Source organism: Filicampus tigris, chromosome 10 (assembly GCF_054856515.1).
Source record: "Filicampus tigris isolate MCC_2025a chromosome 10, RoL_Ftig_1.0, whole genome shotgun sequence".
NCBI lineage: Eukaryota > Metazoa > Chordata > Actinopteri > Syngnathiformes > Syngnathidae > Filicampus > Filicampus tigris.
The window spans coordinates 2,680,725-2,699,116 of NC_141226.1; the positions used below are offsets into that span (position 1 = coordinate 2,680,725).

Sequence of the window (18,392 nt, forward strand, 5' to 3'; positions counted from 1 at the left end):
TCTATGATGACCCAAAAAAAATAAAAAAAAATATATATATATATATATATATATATATATATATACACTTGTTCATAGACCATATATATATATATATATTTTTTTTTCCCCCTCTTGATTCAATTCAAAGGAAAAACAATGAATAGTTTGAAATGGATTTTGCGGTAGTGTGGTACGTGGCCTCAAGTGACCTTGTGAATTTCAAGCATGCCCTACAAGCATGCCCCACAGAAATTCTTTGGATAAGAATCAAAGCCATAAATCGTCCAACATGGACCTAACAAGATCATTCAACATAGCAGCCATTTGCATAGATTTCCAGGTAAATAGGTCCGCTGTTTGGTCACACACAGATGTCAACTGTTGATGTTTTGCCAATGTTTTATTTATCTATCTGTTTTTTTCTCTTCAAAGTTCTTGATCAGCTTCAGGACTGTGGTGTATCATGTCATTCAATATGCCCTTGTGTAAATCTGTACGTCTTTCACTGCTAACACATGCGTTGGTCCCGTAGCTGCGTCTCTAGATGTCTTAACTGCAAATGCGTTCCCATGGGACACACTCGGTGCCTGATGTGTGCGTTGCACACTTGCAGACGGCTAGAGTGTGTGTGCTAGTTGTATTGCGTCTAATAGTTGTCCTGGTTCGAGAGAACATCATGGGATTAAAGAGAGGCCATCCCACCAAACAGGTTGGTAATGGAGTAATACAGAACATACTCTTCAAAAACAATTATAGGTTTAAATAATATTTTGAATATGATTAAGTGTAGCATTTATGTTGTTGTGACACTCTTGCATTATGATTGTGATCAGTTCTTAATGTTACCTAATATCTGAATGACAAACATGCAGTTTCCTGTTGTGGCTGAGAGTTTGAGTATTTCCATCCATGATGACCATGTGGAATTAAATGGAGGTCATGTCATTAACCAGGTTTGTAACGGACCTTCAGCCTTAAATTATATACTGTTTCAGAAATTGTTTCCACATGCTTTTGTAACTTGTGAATATGACATTCTTTTTTTTTTAACTATTTAGGTTGGAACTGTTGGGGCTCTTTCCCTCATGGATTATTCTGACAGTGATGAAACCGACGAGTGTTTAAAAGATCAACAGCTGACTCCAAATAATGAAATTGTTCAACCACTGAGGAAGCTAGAAAACATTCCGGTATAGTTCCGTGGTTTCCCATCTTCTGTCAATAGTCTAAATATAATGTAAAAGCAGAACAGGGCAGCAAGCTGTTTTTGACCCAAGTCCCATTTTGCAGATGGATAAAGAGTTTTCAGCACCCCTGCTCAAATCATCGCCAATTGTTCCGAAGCTGAGAAGGACAAAAAGTATTCTGGTATGTTGATGACACTTGTTCATCGACCATTTCCCCACTACTATCATCTTGTTTGACTTGAAAACATTCGCCAAAAATAGGTGACCAAACCATGTCCTAACTCCTTTATAGATGGATAAACAACCAGTATTTTCTGATGCTCTCTATGACTCAACTGATTCAGAGGACCCTTCAACTTCTAATTCTGAAGGGGCTTCACTAAGGCAGAGTAGAGAATGCAGCATTCCAGTAAGGCCTTTTTTTTTTTAATTATTATTTTTGTCCAAGTTATCATTTATCGGGTAGAACAAAAAGCATTCTGGTATGTTGTTGACACTTATGTTAATAGGCCATTTCCCCACTACTGTCATCTTGTTTGACTTGAAAGCATTCACAAAATAGGTAACCAAACCATGACCTAACTCCTTTATAGATGGATGAACAACCAATATTTTCTGATGCTCTCTATGACTCAAGTGATGGTGATTCAGAGGACCCTTCAACTTCTAATTCTGAAATGGCTTCACAAAGGCCAAAGAGAGAATGCCGCATTCCAGTAAGGCCTTTTTTTAAGTTATTATTATTTTTGTCCAAGTTATCCGTTGTCGGGTAGAACAAAAAGCATTCTGGCATGTTGTTGACACTTGTGTTAATAGGCCATTTCCCCACCACAGTCATCTTGTGTTTGACTTGAAAGCATTCACCAAAATAAGTAATAGGTATAGGAAAATGCCTAACTCAAAAGTGCCAGACATGCATAAGTATTCGGTCATTCTGTATATTGAGGGGAGGGGGAGAGAGAGAGAGGGATTAGCAGTGCAGGAAGGCTGTATAAAGAAGCCATTGAGAGAGAAAATTAGCATTGTGAGTCTAATGAGCATTGGGAACCAGTCCCATAAATACAGCCATCTATGCAGTGCAACCCACTCAAAAACTGGCCTGCGAATTTTCCTTGCTTCATAAGAGTAAACTTCTGGGACACTGTGTAACTATCTCCATTTGGCATTGTTTGGGGGGAAAGGTTGTTTACTGATTAAGATAGATACATAAAAAAATCTGTGACTTTACTTTGCAAATATCCCATTTAACAATGTGGAGACCCACAGCTATTAATACAAAGCAGCCAATGTACAGTAATTATGAATTTATGATTGCAAAAGTTTACCTGATGCAGCTTTTGATCAGGTGTTTTGTAGGAAATTACAGTAGTTTAGTTCATTTTTGACAAGCATTCTTAAGTCAGTATCAGTCAATCTGAATCATTTCTGAGTTATGTTATTAACTGGTTTTCCTTTTTTTTTCCCCCTTTTTCTTCTAAAGATTCAAATGAATATTGCTGGCTCTGACAACTCAAGTGAAGAGGATTACATTCCAAAACCTGAAGAAGAGAGCACAGACAGTGACTGTAGCATAGTATCTGAAAATTATAATACAAAAAAGAACAGAGTTGCCTCCACTCAGAAAAGCAGACACAAGAATTCCAGTCAGAGCAGAAGCTTTGAAAAAAATCACAACTCTCCACCAATATTTTGTACTAACATAGATGATGCTAACAAAGACCAGAGTCTTTCAGTTCACAATGAAGAGGAGGAATCTGTCTTTGTCAATCCAGTTTTAAAGAAACCGAATGGTTCAAGAAGATGCACCAAGAAACATCACTGTCTATATTGTGGACAAGTAGTTCAGAAAATGTCAAGGCACTTGTGGCGTAAACACACCGATAAGGTTGATGTTGCTAAAGCATTTAGTTTCCCAAAGAACTCAAAAGAAAGGAGGCTGCATTTAGATTTTGTACGAAACAAGGGCAACTTTGGTCATTATACAGAAGTATTGGAGAGCAAAAAAGGCAAACTCATCCCGTGCAAGCAACCAAAGAAAAAAATGGAAGGACAAAAATGTATGCATTGTGTGCACTGCTGTGGCTTGTTCACAAGAAGGGTATTGTGGCCACATTTTCAAGTCTGCAAATTCAAGCCTCAGAAATCTAATCCAGGTAAAGCAACAGTGCAAGCGTTGTGTGCTTTTGCTGAGCCTGCCCCAGTTAGATTTAGCGATGCATACTGGAAGTTCTTAAGTGGCATGAATCAAGACAAGATTGCAATGTCTATAAAGGAAGACCGCTGTATTTTAGATTATGGATACAGACTGTTCAAGAAAAACGAGAGGGTAACCAGCCAATTCCAGTATATACGACAAAAACTGAGAGAGTTTGGTAGACTGTTGTTGGCAGCAAAAGAAGTGACTCCCATCAAGACTGTGAAAGATCTCTTAAAACCTGAAATGTATGGTCATGTTGTCACCGCTGCAAGATCCCTTGCTGGATTCAGCGAAGAAATTGGCCGGTATCAATGTCCATCTCTCGCGCGAAAAGTCGGACACAGTTTGCATGCGCTTGCCATAAGAACATAAGATAAGATAAGAAGGCCTTTATTGATCCCACAGTGGGGAAATTTTCAGTGTTACAGCAGCAAAGATATAGGTCACACAGGGACGGCAGCATAATGTAGCCATTAATGTATAATATTAACGGCAAACATTCAGGATCTAACCTATGTAAATACACGCAGTAACGTGCATATACACATGTATATACACAGCAACATACATCTACATAAAAAGTATCAGGAATACTCATTTTAGCCTGTACATAGTACAGAGGAAAAATACTCTACGTAAGTGACAGTGCTGCAGTGCTTAGTGAAATGTAAGGAACAGCATTGGATAAAAATAAAACTACGGTATTACAGTAGTGGGGAATGTTGGGTATTGCACGATATGAGCTCAGGTGCAGGACTGCACAATTCCACTAATGTCTGCCAGTTTGTAGAGACTACACAATGTTCTTGTAAAGAGTCTCACAGCAGCAGGCAAGAAGGAGCAATGTACGTTAAATCTGAGGCAATGAAGAAAAAAGACAAACAAAGTGCCCATGACGCAGAGGAATTTGCTGCGCTTTATCAAGAAAGTTGGACATGTGACCCTAACACAAGTAATCCTTTTCAATCGACGGCGAGAAGGGGAAGTATAAAAAATGGCCTTGTCTACTTACCTTTCCAGAGACAAATCGGAAACTCATGAAGATGTTAACTTGTCGCTTACAGCATTGGAGCAAAAGCTATGCAAATATTTTGTACGGATAACCATAGTAGGAAAGAGAGGAAGGAAAGTCCCCATTCTTCTCACCCCACTCATGAAGGAATCGCTACTTTAATCGAGAAGCGAGAAGAGTGTGGGGTGCTGAATGAAAATGGATTCTTGTTTGCTTTACCAAATTCACTCCATTACCTCAGGGGTTCCGATTGCATGAGGCAGTTTGTGTCGGGTTGTGCTGATATAAAAAATCCTAAAGCACTAACCTCAACAAAACTCAGGAAACACATTGCTACCCTTTCAACAGTTCTGAACCTCAAGACGACAGAACTTGACCAATTGGCTGTTTTCCTTGGCCACAACATTGCTGTCCACCGTAAGCACTACGCCTTCCAGAAGGCACTCTTCAGCTCGCCAAGATCAGTAAAATTATCCTAGCATTGGAAAAGGGACAACTGGGAGAATTTAATGGAAAAGAGTCTGGATGAGATTCGCATTGATGTAAATGGTAATAAGTCTTATGTTATCCAAGGAAAAATGTCCATGTCTATATACAGCATAGTATAAAATCTAAGACTTTAATGTACTATTGAATAAGGCAAGTTTATAATAGTTAGTTTTACTATCCCCACACATACTTAGCTCAGCTATAGGAGCAATCCAGTTTACTATAATGTGCTTTTTGTACTGTTGATTGTTAGAGGTTGATTATGAGTTTCAGTGTGCAACTCATTTGTATTTTTACCATTTTAGAGACCGTTGATATGGCGGGAATTTCCCAAGATGACGTGGAACGTATGTTTCAATTCATCATTGGGGCCCCCTGTTCACCACATCAGCCAGTCAGAGTGAAGGTAGATATCTATAGATATCTGTGCTGACAACCACCTCCCTGAAATATACGTTTTGCTTCCTTTTTCTTGCCATGAAAGTGAAAGTTCACAATATTTGCCACAATGTTAAACCCACCTCCAGGCTACAACCAAAACAAAATAATTGGCTTTGCCATTCCAATACTTTTTAAAGAGGACTGTATGTCGCCAATTGACTCAACTTTCAGTTCTTCAAATTTAACCTTAAACTTGTAATGTGTGTTTTGATTACTCAGGGAAAAGGAGCCACGGTGAAAAAAGAACCTGGACACGTGCTGAAATTGCTGCAGTGGAGCGTCATCTCGGAAAGTGGATCACAATGCACAAAGTGCCTGGAAAAACTGATTGCCAGCATTGTATTGATGCAGAAATGGAAACACTTAGAATCAGAGACTGGAGAGCAGTGAAATATTATATAAAAAATAGAATTACTTCTCTGAGACGAAAAATGCAGTAGAGCATTGGACCATTGCATTAATTGCACACAGAGGCCCGTGTTGTTGATTTAAAAAAAAAATAATTATAATAATAAAGCAAACATTGCATAACAATGCACCAAGTGCCTGGAAAAATTCACTGCTCTCCAGTCTCTGGTTCCAAGCCTTTCCGTTTCTGCATCAATACAATGCTGGCAGTCAAGTGTTATATCGTCGCTGTCCTGTGCAAAACTGTTATCTCCAATTTTGGAAACTTTTTTAAAAATGTTCACTTTAATGCGATGTCTGTAACGCGGAAACACGATTTATGTAAAAATGAGAAAATGAAAAAACATGGAGGTAAGTGTTTTTCACATGACAGCGACTATATAAAAAAAACAGAATTACTTCTCTAAGATGAAAGATGCAGTAGTCGAGATTAGACATTCATTTATATTTTTATAGTTTTATTTTTTGTAGTTTGTGGTTTTTGACCATTGCATTAATTTCACACAGAGGCTTGTGTTGATTAAAAAAAAAAAAATAATAATAATAATAAAGTAAACGTTTGTTTGACAGTCATTTTTGCGTTTTTGATTGATTCTGCCAGTTGCTAAACACTGGTACTTTGACACTTTTTGTAAACTTATGGATGTGGGCTGGAGTTTTGTATTACATAACATTCTTTATGGTTTGGGATATGTTGATCATGTGATGATTTGCGTACCATATTATTAAGGCCATCCATAGTGGTGACTAAGCTAATCGGTTGGTCTTAAGATGGTTTGCGTTAAATTACAAAACTCTTTCCCAAAAGTTGCATGAGTGTGGAAAAAGATATATATGTAGTATCATGTTTATGTACCCAAGTCCATCTATCCTTAAACATTTCAGTCCTCACCAGGGTTATAGTTTTGGAATCTTAATTACTTAGTTTTTATTTCATTTTGATTTTTTTTTTTTTTTTTTTTTACTTACTTAATTAGTTTTCGGGGCTTTGTTTGGTTTTATTAGCTTTTGTTTTTGAAAAAACACTTAGTTTAGTTTCAGTACTAGTTTTTGTTTTATAAAAATGTTTTGTTTGCAAGATTTAAAAAACTGGGAAGTATTCTGTAGTAAAAAAAATCAGCAAAACTATTTAAAACGTTTTGATAATACAGAGTACAGTAAGTTAGATGCATGCATGCACCCAAATTTTTTTAAATGGGGATGCCAAGTTACCAACTTCTAAAGTGGATTTGTGGTTTGAATTCTTTAAGTATTAAACCCACTTACACAGTATCGACTGTTTATTTTTTCATTTTAGTTTTATAAATGTAAAATGTAGTTTCAGTCTTTTTTTATTTTTTATTTCTCCCTTTATTTCATTAATAGTTTTTTCAATTTGTTTATTCCGTCAGTTTCCGTTAACTAAAATAACCTTGGTCCTCACTAAGGTAGAAAAACTAAAGTGTGTGTGTGTGTTATAAAAGTGGACCTCACAAGGCTGGAATGCTAAAAAAGGGACCCAACAAGTGACCAAAAAAACGGTTTGGAAAAAAAAGTTTCAAATTCTTTTCATTTGAAGTGAAATTTATTATTTATGAATTTAGGATTTTTTTTTGTTTTTTCCCAGATTTTTTTCATGGCTCTCGTGCCACTGGAAAGGGTGGACCCCACAAGTGTACCAAAATAAAGTGGATCCCACAATTGGCAAAAACGAGTATGGGTGTGTGTGTGTGTGTATGGTTGTGTGGGGTGTGTGGGTGTGTGCGGGGGTGTGTGTGGGTGTGTGTGTGTGTGTGTGTGAGCCATTATCATACATATGTGGAAACAAAGCACACCGAGAAAGTTGGGCCTGGATATGGAAAAAGCTAAAGCTAAACCCACAAGCTAATAAAGCTAACAAGCCTAATCATGAAAAACCTAACACATGAATCATGATATACATTATTACTCTTACAAGAGGATACTTGGGCTTTGTAATTATGTTCGAGATCATGTTCCCCACTACCAGAGATATGCAAGATCCCTCTATGCCCAGAATGGAATAAATCTACAAATTGGATTTGGTCAGAAGATCAATGAAATTTAGAATAATAAAAAAGGCAGTGAGAAATGCAGTAAGACTAGAACCAAGAAGTTTGACTACAAAATTGGTAGCTGAAGTGTGCTGTGAAGAGGATAATGCGATGGTAGCTAATAACGAGGGAGCTGAGTTGGTGAACTTGTGGACTTTCACCCTGAGCAGTGTGGAGAAAAAGTTTCCCCAAGAAGAGCGTGAGTTAGCAGTACTCGCCAAGTATTGGGGACCTCTGAAAGACTTGGCCCAGGGACAAGGCATCAAGGTCATCACGCAGAGCCAAGTTCATCGCTACTTACGAAAGACCACTATCGAGAGCAACAAAGCAACCAATGTAAGATGGGAAGGCATCTTACTCGATCCTGACTTGGAAATAGGACCAGATAAACACTCTTCCAAGAAACAAGTGACAAAAGACAAGACAGAAGAGCTAGAGAAACCATAAGAATGGATTCTCTATACTGACGGATCAAAGAAAGGTGAAGACCAGTCAGCCCACTGGGGCTTCATCCTTAAACAAAATGGAGTCGAACGATGCCGTTGTAAGGGCTTAACTCCTGGCAGTGCCCAAGCGAGAGACCACGGGGGTGTTGGAAGGACTATTGGAAGTTATAGCACGACACGTGGGACAGGTGAGGATTATAACAGACAGTCATTATTGTGCACAAGTTCTAAAAGAAGACTTGAAAATGGTTATGAAGGAGCAAAAGGCAAACCAGTTGCCCACGGTGAGCTGTGGAAAAAGCTAGCCGAGTTAAGGCTGAATTTGAAGATTGATGTTGTCCACCAGAGAGCCCACATCAAGGAGGGGGCCCACTGGAGAGGTAATGATGAAGTTGATAGATACGTCCAAGAAAGAAGAATCGTAGTTGTCGGATCAGACATTTGGGATAATACCCCCGGAGGAAGAAAAGTGGTCCCAGATGAGCTTGTAAGTGAGGTAGCCACGGCTGTACATGAAGCGCTAGGCCATGGAGGCGCCTTGCCTACAAAGAGGGAGCTGGAAAAACTGGAACTTTGGATCCCTGAGAAGAAAATCTGTGCTGTCATACGGGACTGTGAGCAGTGCAACAGGTACAACGCAGGACGCCGAGGACAGTGAGGATTGACTATCAAGAGCACTGTTCCGTGGGGATCAGTTTGTATGGACGTAGCTGGCCCCATGGGAGTGAATGGCGCAAAAGGTGAGAAATACCTTATTGTGGTTGTAGATTTGATGTCAGGACATTTTGGACTGAGAGCGGTGAGAAGAGCCAATGCTAATAGTGTGCTTAAAACATCAGAGGAAGGCTGCATGTGGCTCAGAATACCAAAAGAATTGAGAACAGACAATGGAACTCATTTTAAAAATGCTGTGGTGGACTTATGTTGTCAAAAATGGGGAATGACAAGAATTTATTCACCCCCATACACCCCTCAAGCAAACGGCGTTGCTGAGAGGACCATTGGCCTAGTCAAAAATTGGCTAGGGAAAAATGCTAACGGAAAAGAGTGGAGTACAAAGTTGGTAGAATTGGTCAAAGACTTGAATGGGAGGAGCAGAACAGATAGACCTCCCCCTTCAGAGGAATTGAATCAATGCCTCTTTGTGGCACCAGAGATAGGAAGGACTCACGATATCAAGAGCCCTCAGAAGTGTCCATTTACAGTTGGACAATGAGTGTGGATTAAGTCACGCGACTCACCCAGCGATCAAGCGGTGAAAGCCAAATACGACCAGACTGACATCATAGAAGAAGTTTTAGACCGGAATACAGTGCGACTAAAAGTATGCTGTTCTCGCTCCAAAGCGTCGAGTTTTTCACCTGCTAGACAGCGAGTTAACGACGTTCCAAATAATCAGACCTTGGTTCCTTTTTTGTCTAGTTTATTCGGACAATGGCCTCGACCATTACCCTCTTTAGGTCATCGTAAAACTGAAAAATAACAAATGTGGCATCAGCTAACATGACACACTGTCTCATGCTAATAGCAAGTACTGTACATCACGTTCGACAGTCTCAAATTTCCAAATAAAATACAATAACTAACCAAAACAAATAGTCAACACTATTATCTTGCTATCAAATGTACTTACGGACCATTCTTGTCCAAGGCAACAACTATTGGATCCAACTTTAACATTGTAACATGAATGGGTTGGAGTTGCGTTCTCCCGTACTGCATTTCTATCTTTTTCAACATCAGCAAACAATATTTTAAACAACCACACAAGGGCGCTCTAAGGCTGCATACAAACCTGCACTACATATTGACCTCATAATGGGCAGAATAAAAAGAAAAGGGACTCCAAGGGGTAGAGCAGCTGAAACCAATACCAGTTGATTCAACTCAAGCCAAGGAATTAAAGAAACAAGATTACAGAGAAAACTGTCCCGCCTTTTATCATGTTAGCCATGATTAAACTAGTGGTTATCACTCGAAGGACTTCGCGTGGAATCAAGGCCAGAAGGGCATTTTGCCTTTTGGAGAATGCGAGGAGGGGATTTATATCCCATAAGGTGGAGAGTTTCTGTTGGAACCAAGCCGACATAGGCTGTGTTGTATGCGGAAAGGATGACGGAATAACAACAGGATGGATCGGATCAAATTTTGACTGGGTGAAGAGATAATCACAGGAAACGTTTCCAAACCCTAACGTCCAAACCCTAACGTCATAGGCCCAGCCAAGATACTGGAGGCCTATCTATGTGAGATTTGTACAATAAGATTTCTACCAACAGTGAAGATTTATGCGGAGTGGGATTTAAACCCACCAAGAGGAAAGAAAGCAAAAGCCGCGTGTAGTTGCATGTGGGACGGGGAAACGTTGCTGCATTGCACCTACTGCTGGGAGAAAATCTTGAGTGGGATTCTTATACTGACCGGAGAGGCCTACGGATGGCAAGTAACTAAGGCCGACACCCCTATAGCCTCTCTGAGGCCCATTCTGTCCTATCCCCCTGGAAGATGCTTTGGAGAGGTCAGTGAGGGGGCTCCTAGAGCTGCTGTTCAACAACTGGCCATCCTGGAGGAACAACTCCAGCCATGGCAGTATTGTCGAAGATTCAGTGTATGTGACGACCATTCTGCAGATGGAGGACAGGAAGGCAGTGAGCTGGGGTCCAGATCATGACCATGTCTATTCTTCTCAACACATCGGGATCAAGTAGACCCTGAGCTTTTATATTGAACAACATATTGGCCCGAGAACATATCCCTTTGATTATACTACCAGAGGCTCCACAAGAAGTCTCTCCGCAAGGTAATAACATTTATAGTTATCGCATTGCATTCGATGATTCCACTAAGAAGTTGGAATACAAAGCTAAAGACGCTGTACTGAAACTGCGTCCGGGTAAAAGGACCAGATGACATCGGAACAGATGAAGAACTTTGCGTCGAATTTACAGTTATGATGGCTAGGATACCCTTTGAGGATTATATTCCCGAGGAATGGAAGTATTGCCAGGATTAAGGGAACCATCAGAGGGACTAATTAACCTGAGCATACAAGGGGGAAACAAGAAACTCATGGCACTAGCCGAAGTGGCCAGAGTAGAGTTAAAAGAGTTACAAGTAAGAAGTCCCCCCTTGTTGGAAAGAGAAGGAGAAGGAGCAGAAATGAGGGCTCCATCCCCTGTCCCTAGTTGCAGCAACAGAGTGCAACCAGCTAAGATTAGGGATAAAAGAAAGTTGTTTGACGAACCTGATGTATGGTAAACTACAATGCAGCTTGTTCAGCGCAAGCTTAGATGCCCCTATTTGGGATTTTATGGAAAGGGCAATATGCTTCCCTTTCTAAGAACACACTGGACGCTGATTGAGTGCCCTAAGTATCATAATGAATGGCCTGCCATAAACAAACCATTGCGGATATCGGATGATGAAGCAGCTGAATTAGTAACGGACACAGCATTAGACTTGTCAGTAAAATGTTTAATAGTAGGTGGAAGGCACCCTATATTGTCTTGGATGCTAGAGTATAAAGAAACAGAGGAAGACTCCACCCAAGAAGAGAGAGAGGAGGAGTCTAGTGACAGAGAGCTACAAATAGACGAGGATCGGGAGGAAGAGGATTCAGTACGACATGAAAGAGAGAAGACAGCAGAGTTCCAAGGGAAATTGAATACTTATCACACCTGGTTCCCAAAGTTAGGAATAAAGAAAACAGACAAGAATATCAAGAAAGAACTTCATCGTTTTTGAAGTAGATGACCAGCACCTGAACCAGAACCCTCCACCTCTCAACAAGGACATCCATCCATCCATCCATTATCTGTACCGCTTCTCCTCACAAGGGTCACGGGGTGTGCTGGAGCCTATCCCAGCTGTCTTTGGGCAGTAGGCGGGGGACACCCTGAACTGATTGCCAGCCAATCGCAGGGCACACAGAGACAAACATCCGCACTCACAATCACACCTAGGGGCAATTTAGAGTATCCAATCAACTTACCATGCATGTTTTTGGGATGTGGGAGGAAACCGGAGTGCCCGGAGAAAACCCACGCAGGCACGGGGAGAACATGCAAACTCCACACAGGGAGGCCGGAGCCAGGATCGAACCCACGACCTCTGAACTGTGAGGCGGACGTGCTAACCAGTCGACCACCGTGCCGCCTCAACAAGGACAGTGAAACAGAATCGACCTAAGGACCAAATGGCTGACAAGGTACAGAAATCTACTCAAACTGACATAAAAATGAGTACAATGGAAACAACAATAGTATAATTGGAAAAAGAACTGAAAATCATACACTGAGAAATCGCCAAGATAGAAGTAAGAGATAGCCTGATAAACCGAGCAATCATGGTAATGATCCAGCAGGTACGACAGAAGAACATAACCCTTCCTAAGGAAGCAGATGAAGACATAAAAAGACTAAAGTGTAAGTTCTCTTACTTGGAAGAACATATGTTAATAATGGAAAGGATTTTTACCAGATTACGTAGACTACAGTCCTGCTGCAACCGGAACGACAGTAACGGTTAAGACGGAAAAAGAACAGCATGGGATCCCGAAAGTGAACCCTTAAAATTCTATAAAATAGAACAACAGACCTTGGACGGCCCTTAGGATATTATCTTTTTGAACTAATACCGGATAAAGAATATTGAGCAACATTGTGACAATTTAGAGATTCCACCCTGACAGGAGGTAGGAGTAAATGAAGCAAATAAAAACGAAGCGACTTGGATTGAACCGGCAGTTGAGGATTAGACGAGCAACCCTCCACCTCCAACCAACCAAGGACAATGGCTCATTCCAAGTACGATACCCAAATCGTGAAGGATTCTCGAATACCGACCATCAAGGATAGCATGAAAGTGATAGCAAGGGACCTCAAAGACAAAATGTTAACGTTAGGAGTCGCAATTGACAGACTACGAGTATCATTAGATAAAATAGAAGGACGAGTTTCTAGATTAGAATATGACATGAGTACAGCAAGAAAAGACTCTGTCGACTGGACTTCACGGTATGGACAAGATTTTTGGACAAAAGATTACTGAGATAAACAAGACCAACCCCTCTGGAAAAAGGGGTGGAGCAAGAATAAATAAAAGTCAGAAGATTCGAGTTTCAAGCGCAGTTGTGGCCAGTGACAGGACGAGAACAGACCAGAGGCAGAGCAAGCGGAGGATAGGAGATCCTTGGAAGACGAACGGATTGGACTTCGCCAAATCGAGAGTTCTAGGTGCCCTCCGGACTATGCCTACTTAGCGACTTGGGAGCAGCACAACCCCAGGATTCCAAGAAATCATACCTACGCTACGCAGATGGCACCAATACCACAGGATCCTGAGCCTGAGGATCCAGGATCCGGATCTACCAAAACTGTGCATATTATGGACTTTTTCCAGAAGCAATGTATAAAGAACCATTTGAGGAGCCTAACATGGAAGACTCCCCAGATGTAGTCCCGACCAACCAAGAGAACGGAAGGCAGCGTATACAATCTACCAAGACACACTATAAATAACTTTTGTCTTTGACTTCAGCCGAACTAGAAGACCCCCCTTATTTGAACCTTCAATCAATTACATTTTATTTATACAGCACTTTTCATACATAAAAATGCAACTCAAAGTGCTGTACGATAACCAAAGCAAAACAAAAAGATCCGTTCACGCCCTCCCTCCCAACAAACCCAAGACAGATATCCACTAGTACATCAGCACTCACTTACACACATCCACACAAAGTGCACAACCTGATAAAATGTGTTTAAAAGACATGACAAGGCACAGAGAAACCATATGAGGAAAGGGTACCCAAGGGGAGCTCATCCGTGCTGAGGGGAATGACAACCCACGGCCACAGGGGTGCCACCACCATAGAGACCCCCAGCCCGGATTAGACAGGCGGACCCCACACAAAGTGTAGAGGCCGCCGGCCACCCGGACCCAAGGAGTCCCTGCGATGACAGCCCCGGCGGGAAGGGCAGCCACCCCACCCCTAACGCGGAGGGCCCCCCATGAGGAAACACTGGAGCTAAAAGCTGACAGCAGCAGAGAGCAACAAAACTAAAAGACAGAACAGTAGTATAGTCTAAGAACTAAAATCAGGAAGATAAAATAAAAATAATCTTCAATCAAAAGAAAAGATAAATTATTTAAAAGTTGTTAAAAGCCAAACTAAAAAGGTGTGTCTTGAGCTTCCTCTTAAAAATATCAACAGTCTCTGCAGACCTGACGTCCTCTGGCAGGCTATTCCAAAGATGAGGACCAAAAATGGCTGAATACAGCCTCGCCATGCGTTTTGGTCCTCACTCTTGGAATAATAATAAGGCTGCCGCCAGAGGACCTCAGGATCCGCGAGGGTTGGTATGATAAGAGCAAATAAGATGGCCCAAGACCATTAACACATTTATAAACTAATAAAAATACCTTAAAATTAAACCTTACACCCAGTCCACTTGTGGATTGGAGGCCACAGATACTTCCACTACCAAGGTTTAGCAACCTGGAAAAATGGGTAACCGGGATTACATTTATCATCGTCCTGGTGATAGTACTTAGTGGATGGATGCTTTGTATGTACTCCATTACAAGGGGTACCAGCCCTGATAATGGAACAAGCAGCCTCGACGATCCTATGAAATTGATAACAGTGCCATATGGATTGTCTAAACCATTCAACCAAACCTGTTGGATAGCAGAGAAGACCATGGTTAATGAAATCTGGAATTCGACAAGAATTGACCAACTGGTGAAACTTGAGAAAGAAGACCTAACATACTTGGATAAGGTTGCCATGAAACAAGAGTTAAGAAAAGATTTCGCAAAAATGCTACAGGAAAACTATGCACAGGACTAGAGTTGCTGAAACAAGTAACTACTGATCCCTCAACAGCCAAGAAGCGGTGTACATCCCATGCGATACAAAGAATTGTCGCCTGGACTGGAGAAATCGAGGTGTATATGTTATGTTTACTTACAACCCAGTCACGAGTTGTAAAGAGAAATTGGTTACAGATTGTAACCCAACGATTGTCAAGAGCACCCAGATGGTACTCTAATGCTAGCTTTAAGCCTTTACCTGACCAAAGTGGCGGATACTGGGAGTGGAAACCCGAAGGATCTACAGAGAAAGACTTTGTTTCCATGGCGACACCACTAAATCACAGTTGCTCGCTTCAACTCCCTAGTTGGGAACTGTGCTAAAAAAGTATTTAGATTCAGCAGTTGTCAAAACTCTTTGATCTAAGCAATGATTTATGGCTTTTCAGATCAAATGTCATGGTTATAAATATTATATTTGATTTTAATAGTTTCCGGGGACATTTGGAATGCTGAAATTTAACTAGCGTAAATCCTGTGGGTCACTATTTTATGTGAAGTAGTCAAAAGGTCAAAGTAGTATATGTGTATTATGTGTTGTTTTATGAGAGAAGATGCGTCCTTTCACGCACACACGAGGTGGTCTACCCGTGTAAATAAGCAACGCGTTTTTTCGTAGACTCATAAAAAAAGCTGACTCCGGGATTTGAACGTCAATGTGTTTTATGGGAGTCACAAATGCACGGGAGGGGTATCTTGAATTTGGTTTATGTCCAAGCATGACACCAGTTTTATGGTCGTGGGAGTATATGTTCTGAGGATATGTCGGGGCATGCCTGTACATGTGTGAGGTCAGAGGGGGGTCATAGAGAGGGATGGGTGGGGTGTTGGAAGGGGTAACCTGGCTGGACTTTTAATCTGATACTTGTACAAAGTCAGGAATAATTGTACAATTGTATGTATAGTTTTGTATGAGTGATCTATAAAATAACTTAAAAAGCACACCTGTGATTCTGCTGTTGTGGGATGTGAAGATTATCTGAAAGAAAACTCTACCTCTAAAGTGTGCTGAAAAAAACTGTAAAGCGTGTTTGAATGAACTTTAAAAACATTAGGAATAAAATTCAGACTAGTGTGAATGTGCAAAGGGACTAAACTAAAATGTTAGATTGATTTGTTTACCCTGTAGGGGTGTGGAAACAGATAGGGGCGTGGTTAGTGGCGGCGCGAAAGTTTGTATGCAACCTTCTTTTTGAAAAAAGAACGCGAACGGAGTACATCTGAGATGGGTTAAGGTAATTATTTTTTATGTAATTATATTCTACAGGACATTGTTTAATGTGGTAACTAAATCTTACAGACAGACATGTTTGGATGTGTGGAGGTGTATAATCATTGTGAGTTATTTTGGGCTGGTACACTGCTGGATTCCGCTATAATAATCACATTCAGAGTAGTTCACTCTGTGAATGTCGCATAGCAAAGCTGAATGGAGTGCTTATGGAAACACTCTTTCCAGTACCGTTTTTGTTTTTACACCATTGACTACAATTACCATGGACAAAATATCAGTTCCAATATTTTTAATTAAAAAATCTTATTGATAGAAATATTGATCAAGGGTAGTGATCTCCCACCAGAGTCAAAACATTTAATATTGCACTATATATTAAATATGCTCATAATATAACTTTACCGGCTGCAGTATGGTAGCAAATATTGTATTTTACATGTGTTGAAATCATTATTAAATGAATTAATCACCGATTTAAAAAAGAAAGTAACTTAAACATGAGTAACGCATTACTCTACAAATACAGTAATATTGTAAAGAAAGGTATTACTTCCTCATCCAAGTAACTGTAGTAATAAATCACATTTTGGAAGTAACTTGCCCAAAACTGGTCATTAATGACTATTCTGTCAGAGGAATCGAAGTGATTTATCCCCGCGGGTGTATTAACGGTGACTTGGTGCTTTAACCCATTATGGACAGGAGCACATAACCGCGTTTCTACCCTTAAAGCCTGGAGCGCTGATGAGTCTTTCTACCCTCAAAGCCTGATGAGCATATACGCCATTTTTTATTAATTATTTAATTCTCGGTCTCTTAACCAATGAAATGCATCAGAATAGACATGCGACGATGTCGACGGAGGATATGCGGAATTTTTTCGAGCAGTAATGGCGGCGTAATTGATCGCGCGAGTTCTTAGATGAGTAACGGCAGTGATATAGATGACGTGATTGTGGACTTTGAACCAGTCAAATGTGATATATGGTTAAGATATAGGTTTGTAGATAATGACAATATCAACGTCTTTGTAACAGAAAAGAGGATGGTAATTATCACTCAATACCGTTCTATCCTTGTTCGGCCGGAGTCACGCGACGGACTGATTCCAAACTCTCCATTGGAAATCATTGTACTTTCATTGCTTATAACGTACAAAAACGGTCATCAATTTGCACCAAAATCTATGTGGACATCCCTACTAATGCCCACTTCAACATATCAAAAGAATTAACCTCTCCGTGGCTGATTTATATGAGGATGAGGAAATGTCGAAGTGAGCAGATGCAGGTGGAGCTGCATAAATAGAGGCTTGAAGGACGGGCACACTCGCACACTGCTTCTTTGCGATCCACGGTGAAGAGGATTGGTGACATTTTTTTCGACTGTAGGTGACATTAATACTTACTCCACACCGTCAACTAGAAACCATGTCTCAACACAACAGCTCTGAATGTAGTTCTGAGTCGGAGATTTTATATTCTGATTCTTCTGACGACGAAGTAGAAGGCCAAGCTTTTAGACAACTCAGAATTCAGCCGTACTGCTTCGAGCCTGAAGCCGAGGAGATGGGAGCTATTCTCGCTTCTACCTGGGATGGTGGCGACGAATCTCTAGAGAGACATCGCGGCAACAATTGTTGGTGGGTATTGTTATTGTATTCTTAATTAATGTTTAAATTAATAAACTGGATGCTATATTGCTTGGTATACTGTAGCAGTTTTTCAACTGCTGAAACGTAGTTACATGGTATTAGTGACAACGTGCGAAAAAAAGTTAGACCAATGTTACAATTCACTAATCTGCGGGTGTATTTCGGCCCCGATCACGTTAACTTGCAGTCATTGTTCCTACTATCTGAATAAAAACACACAGCTGCCTCAGCTACGTGAATGCGGTCAAGCCAACCTCCGCTCAAGCCAGTGGCTGTTTTTCATACCTATATGACAAATGCCCATGTAATAATGTGAGGCACACAAATGTCTACTGTTCTTTGCACTAATACATGCATTGTCATGTCATGTCATCTTCCAAACCGCTTATCCTATACAGGATCATGGGGAGTT

The 18,392-nt window shown here is 40.6% G+C and overlaps 2 long non-coding RNA genes across 2 annotated transcripts; both read left to right on the forward strand.

Annotated features, from left to right (window-relative positions):
• Nucleotides 1-375: 375 nt before the first annotated feature.
• On the forward strand, nt 376-2,798 carry LOC147140390 (uncharacterized). Its single transcript, XR_015088489.1, has 6 exons — nt 376-935; nt 1,041-1,172; nt 1,273-1,350; nt 1,462-1,578; nt 1,763-1,885; nt 2,650-2,798. It is a non-coding gene; the product is annotated as an uncharacterized LOC147140390 (long non-coding RNA).
• Nucleotides 2,799-2,948: 150 nt separating this feature from the next.
• On the forward strand, nt 2,949-5,624 carry LOC147140391 (uncharacterized). Its single transcript, XR_015088261.1, has 3 exons — nt 2,949-3,322; nt 5,173-5,273; nt 5,528-5,624. It is a non-coding gene; the product is annotated as an uncharacterized LOC147140391 (long non-coding RNA).
• Nucleotides 5,625-18,392: the final 12,768 nt, after the last annotated feature.